This window comes from Equus asinus, chromosome X, assembly GCF_041296235.1.
Source record: "Equus asinus isolate D_3611 breed Donkey chromosome X, EquAss-T2T_v2, whole genome shotgun sequence".
Lineage (NCBI taxonomy): Eukaryota > Metazoa > Chordata > Mammalia > Perissodactyla > Equidae > Equus > Equus asinus.
This window is the reverse complement of record NC_091820.1, coordinates 98,200,045-98,212,493: the sequence shown is the minus strand read 5'-3', so window position 1 is coordinate 98,212,493 and position 12,449 is coordinate 98,200,045. Positions and strand designations below refer to the sequence as shown.

Sequence of the window (12,449 nt, the reverse complement as noted above, 5' to 3'; positions counted from 1 at the left end):
GGAGTGGTGGAAAACCTCCTGCCGTTACAACACAACCTTTATTTAATGTGTCAGGCAACTCTGTTAGAAATTCTAATTGTTAGAAATTCAGATTCAACGATCTACACCACTTAACATCCACTCACGAGGTATCCCACACTCTTAGGTAAAGAACTAAATGGGCTTCAGGAAGATTTGTCCTAATATGTAGGATATACTGAATTGGAGAATAGACCACAGACAAGAAGAAGAGGCTTTTATAGCAGGCCCACCCAAGAATCCCAAGGACCTACGAAAAAAAAAGAATCCAGAGGACTTGATAGGGAGTGGAACAGTAGCAATGCAAAGGAGAAAACCTATTCCAGAGACAGAACTCAAGGCATTTAATAAAAGACAGGATACACGAGGCAGGAATAAATAAAGCACACAGGAATCACAGATGAATGAGGTTTGAGGCGGAGTGTCAAATTAGTGTTTGAATACATTTCACATGCCAATAAAACACCCAGATAGAGGAATAAAGCAAGCCAGGGAAAAAGCATTTTGGAACTCAGGAGGGAAGCAAGGTACAGCTACATGAAGAGGTGAGTTTTAAGGGAAAAAACATAAAGCAAGAAGGCGGCTAAAGCTGGGCTCCTCAGCACAAAGAATATGTATTTAGGCTATTTGATCAAAGATTTGGAGCCATGACTGTGGCCGGGGAAGCCAGAAAGAAACTTGCCCACGATGAATTCATGACAGTGCTTCCGATCTCACTGGGAGGCAGTTCAAAGGGAATCAGCCCAAAGAGTTTGAATTCGTGGTAGCTTTGGCCAAACGGACCCACGCAGTACACCTTTGCATCAGGCCTTATATTGGCCAGGCATGTGTTACTTTGGCCAATCCCTTGGCACTGACAGCTCAGAACCCAAACTTAATAAGAGGCTTCTTTTTTCACGTCCTAGCTCAGGATAATTAAAGCACACATTGCACATTCAACATTTATCTATCTTTCTCCACCAAGCTGGCTCTGATCATGGCTTCCTGATGTAGGCTCGAGACACAAACCTCAGGGGTGAAGCAGTGTGGGCTGCTGGCTACAGCTAGAAATCAGCCTGAAAAGCCCTGTTAGCCCACACTTTAAGGTTTGGTGGTGACTTTTCTTACTTTTACATCTTGTTACTAAACAGCTAAAGCTTGGGATTCTTTATTTCCTCCACTTGGTCACAGTGCATGTTCATCAAGGAGTTTACAGTACTTTTCAAATGAAGAAGGCAATGGGTTTATTCTTCTTCTAACAGTCCTGGCTGCAATCAGTACTGTCACAGTTACAGAAAACAAAAGTACAAGGGAGAAAATGTATCTTTCTCCTTTAAGTTTCATTATACCGCAACAACCTGTCATAGAATCTACTCAAACTGCATACAGTGATGACTTCCGTAAAGGAACAGCTGTGAACACACAATTCTGTTTTACCAAAGTATATGATCATTTCAACCAAATTTTAACTCATTTCACTATCCCAGCCTTTCCCCTTCTCAAATAGCAAATATTTTGCCGTGAGCTACTTCAATGAACTATACAAGCCAACATATTTGATACAATGAAGTTTACTGTTTTAAAGAAAACTGGAACAGTCACTTCATGATTCATCTCTTTTATAAGGTTGGACTCTTTAGAGTATTTCTCTTAAAGCTAAATAAAACTTCAATGGCTTTGTCCCTGTGGAGACATGTGTCAAGTGGATAATTTGGGCTCTTCTCCAGGTAGCCACACCATCAGTTCACCGTGGTAAGCAGCATATTCTTGTATGGACTCTATCACCAGTTACTGGCAAACAAGAAAGTTCTACTCGATCAAATAATCATGTCTCAGGAAATGAATGGGTAAATCAAGACTCAGACTTGATTTTACCTGTAAAAGCCACAGTCCAGGGGCACTCCAACATCCCCTACACCTGACCAGTGCCCTTAGCCTCTGCATGTAGAGGTCCTAGCAGTAGGAGGCCCACAAAAACTGAAAACAGCCCAATTGCTCAACCTGAGTTAACACCATCCAGAAATCAGTGAGGGCAGCAGAGGCCATACCAAAAAGCCCAGCTTAAATCCCCAACTCTACTGCTCTGAAGGCATGGCCTTGGCCTAACCAGCAGAAGCGGCCATGGCTCACAGTCACAGAGGCAGCTTGGGTCGCCACTTGCCCCTCCTGACCCGCTGGGGCTAGAGCAGGAGCCTTTGGTGCTGCAGCCTTTTACCCACATTTAAATTGCTTTCTATTTAAATCATCTTCTTCCACCAAGGGTAACTACGGGCTGTCTAGCCCAAGGCAGCCCCCAAATTGGAGAGCTCATATGGTGAGCAGGAGGCTCAGAGCTGGAGCCACTGCATCCAGGCCAGCCACCGTGCTCTCAGATAGTAGTGGCCCTATAGAAAGGGTTGCTCCGCGGAGGAGGAGTAGAAAGCATGGAATGGGCACAGGTAGGCACTTCTTCCTGAAGCCTCAGCTCACGTATACCTGGGAATTTAACTCTCCCTAGGTCCCAGGGTAGTTGCCTCATTCCTGTCTGGGGAAGCAAGGAGCACTGAGAAAAACGCATCCCGAGAGTGGCAAGACCTGCAGAAGCCTAAGTGCCTGTAACCCTGTTGGCAAAGAGCTCAGTAGCGCAGCATCGCAAGGGCACCACCGCCCCCAACTCTTCAGAGAGAGCCCGTGCAGGGGTAGAGGTGAGGGCCTGGGATGTCAGTGGGATAACAGCCTCCAGTCCTGCACACTGTCCCGGACACTTAACTCCTTCCCTTCCAGGGGCTGTATAACTGAGGTAGCCTTCCCGAGCAGTACATGCCTGCTGAACTGGCAAAGCCTAAGGGACATATTCTTTCCCCTCTCCCTTCTTTCCTTGGGGTCTGACCCCTGGCTATGCCCGTCACATGTTAAATAATCTACAACTTGGCTCCCCCTGGCCAGGAAGAGAGAAAAATTTCTTCTTGGAAGTCTACAGAAGGTGAGATTGAAGGTAGTGGTGGGGAGCAAATTATTCGTGAATAGATCCCCCCCTCCAAACCCCCCCTCCGTGGGCTCTAGGGTAGCTTTCAGTCAAGAAGTACTTTTCCAGCACTTCAGCCCAGCCACAACTTTTGTGGGTGGCATGCAGGAAGCCTTAAATACCTGTTTACTGTCTCCTCCCTAAGTCCCCGGGTCGCAGGAACCAGGAGAAACCCCTGGAACAGAGAATTATTATAACCCACACTTCCTTTGCCACGTCTCTTTGCCAAAGCACTTTTCCTAAACGTCTGATAGTGACAAATCAAACTGGTTGCTCCAATTCTGGGCTCAGAGTGGGAAGGCGGGTCACATGCTGTGGATGTCCCTTCTCTCCCTCTCTGGGGTTCTTTCGCCAGGAGTCAAGCGCAACTTAGCGCGGGTCGGTCCTCTCCCATGAGCAAGGGTTCAGAGAGGGTCATTCAACCTGAGAAACCGGCTCAAGGGGCAGCAGAGGCTCCAGTGAAGAGAGGAGACAGGGCGTCCCAGGGTCTGTGCTGGGGTCCCTTTAGGTTCTCAGGGCAGGCAGGCAGAGATGGCCTCAGGTCGCCAGAGCTCCCCCTTGTCTCATGCTAGCTGGGAATCCCCAAGAGCGGGAACAAATTGCTAGGGAATCCCTCGGTGCTCTGCCCAGGAGCTGCCTCTTGTGTCCCATCCCCACGCAGTTTACTCTCTCGGCTGCGGGCAGAAATATGGGCAGAGTAAGAAAGAAGGGGCCAGTGGGAAAGTGCCTTCCAGGCCACAGAGCCCGCCAGCCAGCCGCAGACACTACAAAGATCCGGCCGCGGAAACGCAACGCCCCAGCTCGACCTGGCAGGCGGCGCGCTCCTCCTCCGCAAGGAGCCCCAGGCCTTGGGAGCTCTGGTCCCTAAACTTTCTGGGAGGGCTGAAGAGAGAGAAAGGAAACCGGCAAGCGTTTCCAGGCGCGGACACCAGGACTGCAGGAGAGGTAGAGTCCCTGTTGACTGCAGCCTCCCTGCTCTCTGCTGTCACCTGAGAGCCTAACACGTTCTCCCCTGGCCCTTGCCAGACAACTGTCCAGTTCTGCGAGCAGGCATTACCTGTCTGAGTCTTGCAAACAGCCGGCGACGTCCAACAGGGCTCACGCATACAGTTCCATGTCTGGGGCGCTGGGCCGCAGTCCAGGACGAGATGGAGAGCCGGGTTCCAGAGAGCGCCGGCTCAAGCTGCCGGAGCGGCCAGAGAGGCTGCCCAAAGGCGAGCAGGGCTGGAGGAGGCGGGGGCGGGGGGGAGACAGTGTCTTCCAGAGCAGCGGCCAAAGCAGCTCCGCCTGTTCTCTCTACTCTCTGTCCTAGCCAAAGAGGATGCTCAGAAACTTCTCCCCGCCCAGGGAAGATTTCTAGAGTTCAGCAGAGCTTCTACGGACTTTAGGGGGAGCAGGACAGGGAGAGCTTAAAGAAGGTTCCTAAATCACTCGGCCCCTTCGCTAGAATGACAGGTGCCACCTCTCAGCTCCGCGACCAGCCTCTCCTAAGTCGCCTGCCTCCTAGCCTCTTCCCTTTTCGCGACTTTACTTCGGAGCAGCTTTGCTCCAGCCGCACCTTGTCTTGGCCAAATGGTGCACCGCGGGACGCAAACGCCTCAGCCTGTGGCCCTCACGCCCCTCGTGAGGAACGCACGCCACAGAGGGCAACAGCCCTTCAGCCCAGAGGGCAGCGCAGGCGGCAGGTGCAAACTCTGCCTGCCCGCCTCTCTCCCGCTTGTTTGCAGCTCTAGCCTTTCCCGGGAACCCTCTCCAGCCAGTGCGCAGTAAGCCTACACGTCTCTCCTAGCTCCAAAGAGGGAAGTGCCCTCCAGGCTCGCCTCACATCCTGCCACCGCTGCTGCGGCTTCCAAAATATGCCTACAGGAGCGGGGAGAAGGGTAGTGGAAATCACCTAGAGCTGTGTCTTGGTCGCTAACAGTTTGGTGCCTCCGGGCTGACTGATTGCACCGGGGAGGAGGTGGGGATGAGAGAACCGCTCTGGCGCGTCATGGAAAACGGTTACTGCTGCTCCTCCTCCTCTTCCACACCCCTTTGGATTTGGGAGCGCGAGGAGGGGAGGGAGAGTGGAAAAGGCTGCCAACCCCGAGTCCCCCATCTCCTGGTTTAAAAAAAAAAGAAAAAGAAAGAGCACTGTCTCTTACCTTTCCCGGGAGAAGGAAAGCGCGTCCCGGCAGCGCCGTCTAGCGTCCGTACCAGTGTAGGCCGGCATACAGGGTTGGGCGAGCGCAGAGCCGAGTGCAAACGTGGAAAGCCACTAAACAAAGTTTTTCAGCTACCCTGGTCCCCTGTTCCACTCATTGAACAGGTATCTAGTTCAGCCAGGAGGTCACCTGCTTGGTTCCCCCCAGGCCAGAATTTAATATTATTAAAGGCCACCTAATTGTATTCATAATGCAAGCTTCCTAGTACCAGAGAGAACTCTTTTCCAAACCCTTCCCATATTAAAGATCCTTAAGTCTCAGGGTTCTCCAGCCTGTCAATCACACAGTGGGCAAGGAGGGTCCTGGAACCCCAGGATGTGCTCGGCGATAGAACCCCCGGACCATGACTGTTCATTCCGGTGTCTGAGACTTGCCAGCGATGATCCTAACCACCCGCTCACCAAGGTCATGCAGCCCAGGAGCTCCTCTCTTTAAGAGTGATAGTGGAGAGGAACTATGACTCAGGAACTGACAGGATCTGGATTGCAGCGAATGAAGAGTACCGTTTCCACGCCAGGTATCTCCCAGAGAGTCCCGCTCAGCTCACGGGCGCCTTGCTGATTAACACACTTAACAGGATTGCTCATTTAACGGATCAGATGAGCGCTGTGCTCCAACATTTGCTGCTGTGCTGGGCTCCTATTAATTTGTCTTTCTCTGAGCTTTCTCCAGCTGTTCTCCCTAGGCTGCTCCATCGCTCTGCATTAGCTACAGAGAGAGAACGAGTGAGGGAGAGATGGAGACAGGGACCGAGAAAGAGTCACTGAGCGCTCCGTGCGTGGCGCACAGCGCGCACCCGCGCCTTTTCAGTCAGCCTCCTTGGCCGCTTGACCTCCGTCCAACATCCACTCAACTTTTAGGGCCCAAGCCTGTGCACAATTAAAGTTACTATTCTTCTCTCACCTCTCATGCCAAGTTTAAGCATTCTGAGGACCATCTCACCTATCAAATCCCTCGAAACCCCACGCGGGAAAATTCCTTCTGCAATTAAGGTTAAGTCGGGGAATCAAGAGAGGTCGGACGCTGAAGGAAAAGTCCTTTTGGCAGGAACCAAGGCCAGTTACCCTCCCAGGTGTTTACGTGCGCCGCGGGGGGCGGGGAGGAGGCGGGGCTGTATTTTTGAAACAGAGAAAATGGCCTGCAGTTTCTGCTTCTGTTTTGTAACTGCTCTTTTGTTTTTGTTTTTCAGATATACGCCCATTCTTCCCAAGGGACCTAGACAGCCATTCCTCACTGCCTCTTTGGTACAGAGCTCAAGTAAACTTCTCTCTGCCCGCGTGCTTGCCCTGCTCAGCCCTCATCACCACTTCCAGCCAACCAGCCCCACTTACATCAATGTTACTCTCAATGCCATGTGTTTTCAACCAGCCAGGGACGGCAGAGTGGAAGAACACCACCTCCCTACATTTCACCTTCCTAGTTGGGTACCTGGTGCCTCCAGTCTAGCCCTATAGCATAGCACCAAGACCTCAGGCCCTGGGCCCCAGCAGAACAGCTGGGCTGAGAGAGGCCAAGCCACTAGGCCCCTCACTTACATTAGAGCGTTTAGGTGCCAGCAGTCAGTGTGAAGGGAGCTCACTGAGGATAGCAGCCAATAATATCCCTAAGCAAATTGTCAGGTAGACAATACATTAAAATCAAAACGTAAAACAAAAAGCCCTCTTTCTGTCCTGCTGATTCCTCCTTTCATCATTTTTCTACACCAAATTTGACCCAACTTCACTCTAACACCCAGTGCCTTTATATATCCAAGCTTTCTATATATCCAAGTTAGCACCTCTCACCCTACCAAATGTTACTCTCCTGTGTACCTACCATTCTTTAACTACTCTCTCTGCTGATGACAATTGTTGATATTCCAGTCTGATTAATGCCTAACTAGTCTGGCTAACCTTACTCTCCTGAGTAACATCATTTTTCACCAGAGACTTTAAGAAGACTTTCCAGAATTGGAAATTTAAGGCATCATGGCAGATAAGTGGATTTTCTCTGGATGGGGAACGGGCTCTTGGTACCCATCGAAGAGAGCTGCTTGTTTGGCCAATCCTACTGGTCTGGTTTATGGTTAAATGATGCAATCTCAAAGGAGCTGAGGAGTGTGACAATTAAGAGTCCAAAAAGGAAGAAGATGCCAAGAAAATGGGGAAGGAACCCATGACCTCTCAGAAACAATTTAGTGAGACTTTATGGTCTGGCGCCTTGCTCATCCAAGTGTTATCCATGGACCAGCAGCATTGGAGCATCAGCTGGGAGCTTCTTAGAAATGCAGAATCTTGGGCCACACTCCCAGAACTGCCAAATCAGAATCTTCACTTTAACAAGATCCTCGGGTGATTTCATATACATATTAACAATTGAGAAGCATTTTCAAGAAAACCTTTCAATTCTGCCAAGCAAAGGAAAGGAAAAAGGGCAGTGAGTGAAATCACCCAAGGAGCTAATAATGAGATCTGGCATCACCATTGTCATATGATAAGCACCAAAGAACAAGACCAGAGTCATATCTGTTTAGGACTATTAGGCCCAATCTATTTCATGACTATGGCCTATACATCAAATTATGGTTAGTATCCCTATGTATAGATGCTCTTTTTGCAAAACTGCCCTTGGTTACAGAAAGAAATAGGTGAGAGTGTGGGCATGACTTAATACAATTCAATCACTACTGCTGAAGAGACAAATCAATTCCCACGTTGCGCTAGAGTAGGGTCAGTATCATCATCTTCCTAATAATATTATGAACAGGATTTTACCGAGTTTGGCAAATTATGGGCACTAAATATATGCTCACTGATCAATGGAGAGAAGAGCTGATAACCATTTAGTGAAGCCAAAAGTGTTTAAGAGGTTAATAATCGGGATAAATAGCTTTGCAAAAAATAACCAAAAAATATGCTGTACTTTATTCTCTCTGCCCAAAGCAAATTTCAAGGTTGCCTGGTAGGATAGTAAGGTGTTCCTAGACCTGGCTGATGGCCAAAATTATGGGTTTAGCATCTTGTTAAAGATTCCTGGGACCACGCCATGCCCCAGATCTATTAAATCAGAATCTCGAAGAGTGGATCTCCCCAGGTGAGGAGCACCTTTCTAAGCAAAACTTAAACCCCTTGAACCATAAGGAAAGAGATTGATGAATTTTACTACACCATAAGCAAAGTCAAAAGACAAACTATAAACTGGGAGAAAAATTGCAGCAAAGCGAAGGGGGAATTTTATTAGCATATAAAGGGCTCTTTCAAATCAATTAGAAAAAAATCAACCCAATAGAAAAATAGGCAAAGGACTTGAATCGATATTATGTAGTTAAAAAATGTAAATGGACATATGTAAATGTGGAAATAACTGCAAACTAAACCATAATGTCAAAGAATAAATGTTCCATAGTACACAGTCTTAAGCAAGCATGTTAAGAAACAGACCCTCATTCACAGTTAGCTGGAGTGTAAACTAGGATGAGCACTTTGGAGAAGAATATGGCAATGTCTGTCAAACTACTGACATGGACCAATTCACTAGATATACACTCATATATAAAAACATATTTCTGAGTGAATACTCAAGAAATTGGCAATAATAGTTGTATTTTGGAAGAGGGGGTGATTGGCAAAGTGAGGTGAAAGACAAATTTATGTTTTGTATTATGTAGTACACTGGAATTTGTCACACCCTCACTGTTAAAGAATTGTCTATTTAAACCCTTTGCCTTGTGACTTTGAGTACCTCCCACTAGAATAAGAGGAGCATATTTTCCCACTCCACTGGGGTTGGGGGTGTGACTTGCTTTGACCAAAGGTATATTAGCAGACTTGGTGCTAATGGCTTGGCCTCTCATGCTTCTTCCACCCACCAGTAGTCCGGGGCAGCTCCTGGTCCAAGGAGAATGATGAGATACAGGGAGCAAACTTGAAACCAGCCCACAGCATGAGGTCAAGCCCAGGCAAGCCCAAATGAGATCAGTTGAACCCAAGTGGATTTACAAACCTTATAAACATTTATGTTTCTTGTCGTATGACACTGATACCTTGTGGGTTTTTGGTCACGATGCATTATTGTAGCAATAACTAACTAATGCAATTCCATTTATACTTAGAAATATTCACTATGTACATCTATTATTTTCCACACAACAAGTATTTGTTTTGATCATGAACACCCTAATTATCTATCATTAGGACACAGATTGAATAAACTATGGAACATACATATATACTTTCTCCTTCAGATTTATATTAACTTAATCTTAGTGACAAATAGAAATGTTACTCTTATATAGCTGTGTTCCCGCTTTTCCATTCTTGTATCATTATTATTATACATATTACATCTATATATGTTATAAGCCCAAAACTGCATTGTAATAATTATTACATTATATAATTTTATGTCTTAAAAGCAGAGAGAAGAAAAGAAAGCAAATATATATTTAAATAGTTTATATTATTATTTACCATTTCTGGTTCTCTTCATTTTTCCCTTTGGATTTGAATTACCATCTGGTGCCATTTTCTTACAGTAATATAACATTGCTCCTCATTTACACTGTTATTGTCAAATATATTACATTTTTATATAAGCCCAGTAGCACAATTATATATACATATATATTATTTACAATTATATTTATATATTATTATATGCATATATAATTGTATATAATATAATATTGTATATATGTACACATATTGTTTTATACAATTGTTTTTCAAATCAGTGAAGAGAATAAAGGAAAACAAATATTTATTTATATTGTCTTTTATAATTATATAATTACCATTTGGTGCTGTTTGTTTTTCCATGTGGACTGAAATTGCTTTGTGGGGTCTCTTGCTTTCATACTGAAGAACCTCAATTAGTATTTCTTATGAAATGGATCTTCTTTCAACAAATACTCTCATTATTAGTTCATCTGAGAATTTTTTTATTTTGCCTTAACTTTTGAAAGCTGGTTTTGCTGGATATGGAATATTCATTGATAGGTTTGTTCTTTCAGCACTTTGAATATGTCCTCCCACTACTGCATGGCCTCCATTGTTTCTGAGCTATATCATCTGTTTATCTTATTGGGGTTCCCTTGTATGGGAGCAGTCATTTCTCTCTTGCTGCTTTAAAAATTTTTCTCTTTCTATTTGTCCTTCAGTATTTTTACGATAGGGTGTCTGTATATGGATCTCTTGGTGTTTATCCTTTTTATAGTTCATTGACTTTCTTGCACATGTACATTAATATTTTTAATCAAATGAGAGAAGTTTTCAGTCATTATTTCCATAATTTTTTTTGCTCCTTTTTCCCCTTTCCTTTAGGTACTCCCATTATGCATCATTTAGTGTGTTTTAATGGCATCCCACATTTCACCAAAGCCCTCCTCTTATTTTACTATTTTCTTCTCTCTGTTCTTCAGATTACATAATATCTAACAATCTATCTTCAAGTTAATTGACTCTTTCTTCTGCCAGTTCAAAACCACTGTTGTGCTCCTCTAACAATTTTTTCATTTTGGTTATTGTACTTTCAAACTACAGAATTTCCATTTGGCTCCTTTTTAAAAAATAATTCCTCTTTATTGTATTCTCTATTTCATTACATTTTCATCATAACTTATTTTACTTCTTTAAGCATTCTTTACTTTTGTTAAAAACATATTTATAATAATTTCTTTGAAGTCTTTATCTGTTAAATCTGACATCTTGGACCTCTCACAGGCAGTTTCTGTTGCCTGGTTGTTGTTTTCTCCCTCCTGTATGTGAGTCATGGTTTTCTGTGTTTTTGGTTTTGGTGGGTTTTTTTTTTTTGCATATCTTGTAATTTGGGGTTGAAAACCGAAGCCTTTAGCTAATACATTGTAGCAACTCTGGACAGTGATTCCCCTCCCCAGTCTCTGGAGCTTGTTTTTGTTTTTGCTTGCTTGTTTATTTGTTCAGCAACTTGGCTAGGCTATTTTAGTGAAATCTATTTTTCCCACATGTGAAGCCTTTGGTGTCATTTCTCAGAGGACAAAGCCTTGGTCATGCACACAATCATCCTGGGATAACTGTAGTTTTAGCTGTGCTCTCTTTATCTTCTTCCATGACCTCTCTGTTAGGCTGTGTGCCTCATTTGGTATCACACCCAGCTAGTATACTCTACTAATTAGGTTGATTTCTCTGTTTTCAACAATGCCCTGAGTATAGATTGCTCTACAGTAACATCCAGTTAAAATTTGGCAGGACTAGTTTAGGGGCCAGTGTTTGAGGTTTGCTCTGACCCTAGGAGGGCTCCTCTTAGCTGTCTCTTTCTCTGGTTCTCTCTAGTGAACTAGCTATTCTATTGGTTAGCTTGGTCTTATGTAAGAGGAGCTACTAGCCTCCTCTTGTTTGCTCACCACCAAAATTTCCATTGTTTTCAAGCAACTCTTAGGTTTGAACTTCCCTCACGTTCTGTTTCAAATAAGTCAGTTCATTTTAGGAAAGCTTCAGAACCTTCAGTTCTTATGAAGTGTCTATCCACCTGGGAAAGATATCTGAGCTACTACTCCAGGCAGGGGCAGTAGCCTCTGATCTTCTTGGCTTCTCTCTCCTGGCATGAACCTCTGCTCTACAAGTGAGCTAGTGTAAGTGTGGTCAGGGCCTCAGTATTATCATCCTGTTATGCCTTGGGTAGAGCCTCTACTCTATGAGTCGGGGCTGAGTGAAGGAAAGGAGCTCCCAGTCTCTCAGCCCCACTCACTAGGCATTTAGCATCTTCAAATTCATGTTCAATCAGATAAAAAATGCTGGAAGCTGTCCCATCCCAGTACGATACCATGTCCTTTAATTGGGAGCTGAGGCGAGAGGGAGTGCCATCTTCTTGGTGACACACACATGAAGTGGAGCATCCATCAAGATGAGCTGGGTAGTGGAAGAGGGAGGGAGCAGGTCGTGGATAAAGTGTCATAAACCCTAAGAGTTCTTACCAAGCGTTATTAGACTTTCTTGAATAAATATTTCTTTATTTGCTGTATGCCCTTAGGACAATTTCCAGATTTATTTACTTATTTACTTTTAGTTTTCATCAGTTATGCTTGTTTCACCAGAGAGTGGATCTGTGGTGCACCTCATGCTGCCATCCCAGAAGTGGAGCTCGTAAATGAGTTTTCAAAGTTAAGAACTTTGTGAAAGGGGTATAGATAATAACAGCTCTGCCCTCTGGAAGCAAGTATTTACCAGACAGAAGAGGAAAACTGACAGGTCACAACTGCACAGGTGAGAATACAGTCAGTTCACTTCGAA

General features: G+C 45.0%; 1 protein-coding gene across 1 annotated transcript in view; it reads right to left on the bottom strand.

Moving 5' to 3' along the window:
- The window catches only part of IL1RAPL2 (interleukin 1 receptor accessory protein like 2), a 968,427-nt gene extending 964,232 nt beyond the window's left edge, over nucleotides 1-4,195 (bottom strand). The window contains exon 1 of the mRNA XM_070502759.1: nucleotides 4,059-4,195. The gene's annotated coding sequence lies outside the window, so the exon portion shown is untranslated. The remainder of the gene's footprint in view (nucleotides 1-4,058) is intronic.
- Between the last annotated feature and the right edge of the window lie 8,254 nt (nucleotides 4,196-12,449).